Source organism: Myotis brandtii, unplaced genomic scaffold (assembly GCF_000412655.1).
Source record: "Myotis brandtii unplaced genomic scaffold, ASM41265v1 scaffold476, whole genome shotgun sequence".
Classification (NCBI taxonomy): domain Eukaryota; kingdom Metazoa; phylum Chordata; class Mammalia; order Chiroptera; family Vespertilionidae; genus Myotis; species Myotis brandtii.
The window spans coordinates 262,450-267,336 of NW_005368188.1; the positions used below are offsets into that span (position 1 = coordinate 262,450).

General features: G+C 47.6%; 1 pseudogene; it reads right to left on the reverse strand.

Annotated features, from left to right (window-relative positions):
* LOC102247181 lies at positions 1-957 on the reverse strand (annotated as a pseudogene).
* Between the last annotated feature and the right edge of the window lie 3,930 nt (positions 958-4,887).

Genomic DNA, 4,887 nt, shown 5'->3' on the forward strand with positions numbered 1-4,887 from the left:
CATGATGGACTCCCGCTCCTTCTGCGGCATGTCCCCGTGCATCGACGACACCGTGAAGTTGGCTTCTCTCATTTTCTCCGCCAGCCAGTCCACCTTCCTCTTGGTGTTGCAGAAGATGACGGCTTGTGTGATGGTCAGCGTGTCGTAGAGGTCACACAGCGTGTCAAATTTCCACTCTTCTCTTTCCACCGCCACGAAAAACTGCTTGATGCCTTCCAGCGTCAGCTCATCACGCTTCACCAGGATGCGGATGGGGTCCGTCATGAACTTGCTGGTCATCTCCAGGATCTCGTGGGGCAGCGTGGCGCTGAGGAGCACCACCTGCGTGGCCGGGGGCAGGTACCGGTACACGTCGTAAATCTGCTCTTTGAAACCTTGATTCAGCATCTCATCAGCCTCATCCAAAACCAACATCTTGATCGCACCTGTCCTCAGACTCCTGCGCCGAATCATATCGAAGACACGCCCGGGCGTGCCGGCCACGACGTGCTGCCCGTGGTCCAGCCTCCGGATGTCCTCGCCCACGTGGGTGCCCCCGATGCAGGCGTGACACTGCACCTTCATGTAGTCGCCCAGCGCGAGTAGGCCCTTCTGGATCTGCACGGCCAGCTCTCTCGTGGGGGCCAAGATCAGAGCCTGGGTCTCACGGACCTGGCTGTCCAGACACTGCAGGACGGAAATGCTCAAGGTGGCGGTCTTGCCCGTGCCAGACTGAGCCTGCGCGATGACGTCTCTCCCTCTAATCATCTGCCGGATGGCGCGCTGCTGGATGGCGGATGGCTTTTCAAACCCGTAGGCGTAGATGCCGCGCAGCAGGTCCTCCCGCAGGCCCATGGTGTCGAACGTGGGCGTCACGTCCACTTCCTCGCTGGTCTCGAATTCCACTTGGGTCCTGTCTTCCTCTCTGCCCGGCCGCTTCCGCGCCGTCCCGTAGTTCGTCATCGTGGAGGTGGCCGCCAGGATCCTGCGTCCAACAACTAAATTTTAGTTACCAGATGTGGATAGATGAAATTCAGCACTCCCTACCAAGTTGCAACTAACTTACTGATCGGATTTAACTAATTTCCTCACTGATTGATTTGATGGTGGATTCTTTCCATCGTCTTGACTACAATAGAGTAGTCATTCTAAAGTCTGGAAGTTGTGAGATTAAGAATGGCGGTGGAGGAAGTGCTATAGATAGACCTTTTTTAAACATAAACATTCATATATACATATATGCTTAGCAAAAGGGCTAAAGAGACCATATCCAAATTACTAGCAGTTGCTATCTCCAGAAAGAAAACTGGCTAGGAGGAGGAAGCTGAAGAAAAAGAAACTTTCACTTTTTACTTCATATACTTCTGCAAAGAAATATAGCTTATAATTTTTTAATCATTAAAAAAAAAAGAAAATTTAGATTATGTAACCACGGCCGCTCCTCTTCGTTACTGTTTCTACAAGATGAAGCACTTGTTCCCAACGAGCTTCCGAAAACACAAGTTTCTAAAACACTGTTTCCATCTCCCACGAAGCCCTTGTTCCCAGAAGACCCCCCTCGAGAGCTACCCTTCGGGAGAGCTGTTCCTCCTGTGATGCCACCACCGAGCACGGCCCCTGCCTCTGCCCTGGGCCCCAGAGCCCCAGACAAAGGGGCAGCGAGCCCCGCCAGGGCCCGAGGAGCAGGGCCAGGTGCGGGGCTGCCTGCGGGACTGCGGGGCGCCCTCTCCACACAAGATGGTGCCCTTCGCGCCGCCACCGCACACTCTGCAGGGACCGCCACGCGCATCTGAGCCAAGCCGGGACCCGAGCCCCTGACCCAACTGTCTTTGGGGGAAAAAGCCCATAAAAGGCGTCCAGGAAGCCGGGCCTGGGTTCAGCAGCCCAGTCCCCACAGCCTGACGCGGGCAGCTCACTCCCGGGCGCGGGACTCCACGTTGCAGGGACCGAGCCTCCGGCTGCGCCCCGCTTCCCAGCCGCCCCCCTCCCCCTACTGCGGGCCGGTAGTTTCCTGGGCGCGCAGGTCGGGTCCCATTGCAAACTTGCGAAAAACTACAAAAAGAAAATTTAAGGACTTAGAACTTAATAGGAATTCATTATTTTACATTATCCAGTGTTTCCTTACTAACATATAGAATATCCCACAGCTTTAAGGAGTCGATAAATTTTCAGTAAAATAAGTCTAGCAGAGGGAATGCCAGGGATCTCTCTGTGACATCTAGAAACTTACATCCTAAGTTGGGGGAAATGACAAAACTTTTCTCCGACTACCAATGAGACACTCTGAGGCTTAGGCAAAAATTTGCAGGAGAGAGAGTCTATCCGTCAGGGTCCCACCAGAGTCAGAAAAACCAGTAGCAGGTACATGTTAAGGAATCGGCTTACTTGAGTGCAGGAGCTAGCAGAGCAAGTCCAGAATCTGCAGGACGGGCTCTCACGAAGAGCGGCTGGAACACGAGGGCAGGAGTCCTGAGGTGAAAATGTTCTGCGGAGAGCTTCAGTTCTGCCTTAAATACTCGAAACTAATCGGATTAGACCCCCACACATTATGTAGAATAGTTATAGTCAATTGGATTTAGACAGAACTACAAAATACCCCAGAGCAACGCCCAGATTAATCAATGGATTAAATAACTGGGGCCTACCCAAGATGACACAGACAACACGTATTGAAGTATGGTAGCAATCATCTCAGGTAGAAACTATAGTTTAACTTTAACCCTGCTGTTTGGTTTCTGTACTTATTTGCTTGCTAAAATAATAGAAAAGTTATTTTGATTTTCTGAATTATATAAATCACCCCATTCGATTAAATACCCTATTGATTGTAATGTGAATATCCCATTGGTTGTGGTCGTACTGGTCTTAGAAAGCACATTTTCCTTTATCTGGGAAGGACAGCACAATTATCAGAGGGCTCCAGTTAACGAGTCCCCATTGACTCAGTGTTCTGGAGACCCCAAAACTGTAATTAGATAACATGCTGCTTCTGCTTCTGTAAACTGCTTTTTTTGCAAATCAGGCTCCTCATTCCAAACCTTGGGATGTAATCAATACCTTTGTGATCTTTGCCTATATAAATCTGGTGTTGGGGCTGGGGCAGGCACTATGAGATCTGGGAGAGCAAAATGCCCCCTCATAGTCCCGGACTTGCAATAAGTGTGACTCTTTAATTCGACTTCTTGAGGCTGTTATGCCCAGATTTCAGGATCCCCAAGAGACCACACCAGGGAGCCAGCCGTGTCCGATGCAAAAGCAAGAGTCTTTTATTCAAACCCGGGCTTGGCTCCCCTACCCTCCTTACTGACGCAGCAGCAAGTGGCAGAGAGAGACCCAGCCCTGTGGGGAGAGGGGTTTTATAGTAAGGGGAGGAGAGAGGACTGTGGGTCCTGCCGATTGGCCAGGCGCAAGTCGGTGCCTCATTACACAGGATGTGGTCATATCTATGGCGCGCACTTCCCTTGATTATCAGTGGTTAGTTTAAAGAAATCCTAGGTGTGGCTAGCAGAGGCTTGGGCTTCTTCCGGAAAGGAGCTCTTTGCTGAGCACATGGCTCTGCCCAAAAATGGAGGATTCGGGGCAAGATGGAGGGCGTAGCCCTCGCCCTTTCAAGGCGTCCTTGTGTGATTCGCGGGGGTACATTACAACATTAAGTGGAGGAGTTTAGTTTTTAAGCTGAAGGCTATGGAGACTATCTGAAAAGATTTTTTTTTTTTTAAGGGAGAATAACTTGATCCAATTTTCAGCTTGTATACATTCTGGCCACAGCATGGAGGATAAATTAGAGAATCAATTTGAGACTAGGATGTTTCCTACACTATTGCAGTTAGGCCGGGATAAAAGGGTTGGAGGCTTTAAGGCAGGACTGGAGTCATAAATAAGGGAAGGAGCTAGTGATACCAGGGAGTAGCTAATTAGTCATGGAACAGAATGTAGTTGAGGATAACTCAACTTTGTTGAGGTTTCCATTTTGAAGAATAACCTGACGGTAATCCCATTACCAAGAGAGAAAATAGAGGAAGGAAAGAATAAGGCAATAAAGACAAGGAGTTAATCTTGGGACCTGTTAAAGCATGTACATGGTTGTACAGGGGGTGGGCAAAAGTAAGGTTATAGTTGTAATACAAAGAAATAATACAATAATTAATTAATATAAGAATAAATTGTATTTCATGTACTCATAAGTGTAAACTTACTTTTTCCAACCCCTGTATATAGAAATCTGAGTTGGAAAAAGTGGGTTTGGTATATTCAACTCACTGATACATGCATCAGTATTATTAAATGAATACATGCATGTATATGAGTTCCCAAAGGAGGAAAGTATATTGAGTGAGAATGAGAGAACTGAGAAGCACAGACAGAGGGTGCAGGAAGTAAAAGAAGAATGTACCAATGAGTGTCAGAAGGCACACCCAGAGGAAAAAAGAAGAAAAAAAAGGGAAATCAAAGGAGTGGCATAAATGAAGATAAAATAGGGGGTGTTCAGAAAGAGGAAGTGGTTAGAGAGATAAGATAATAAGGGCTTCAGTGAAATGGTGGGTTGAAGAATAAATGGGCAGTAAAAAAAGGGGGGCAGTAAAAAATTGGGAATGGGTAGCAACAATCAGAAATTATACTTTCATGAAGTTTGATTGTGTATGAGAGAAAATTATAGGATTTTTATTGCTTTGATTTGCCCACTGTTTGCCCTTAGAAGGTTATCTGAATATAATAAACCCTTGATACATGTGCTGTTCTAATTGATTCAGCATCTTAAACTGGGCTACAAGTCAAGCTCATCAACAGATCCTTAATTCTACTGAGATTGCTTGCAACCGTACTGTAATTTCTCTTGCCTGGGAGGCCACAAATAGTAAATATCTGCTGGTTCCAGGGAAGGCAAGGCAGCTGTGTTTGTTCTGTGAT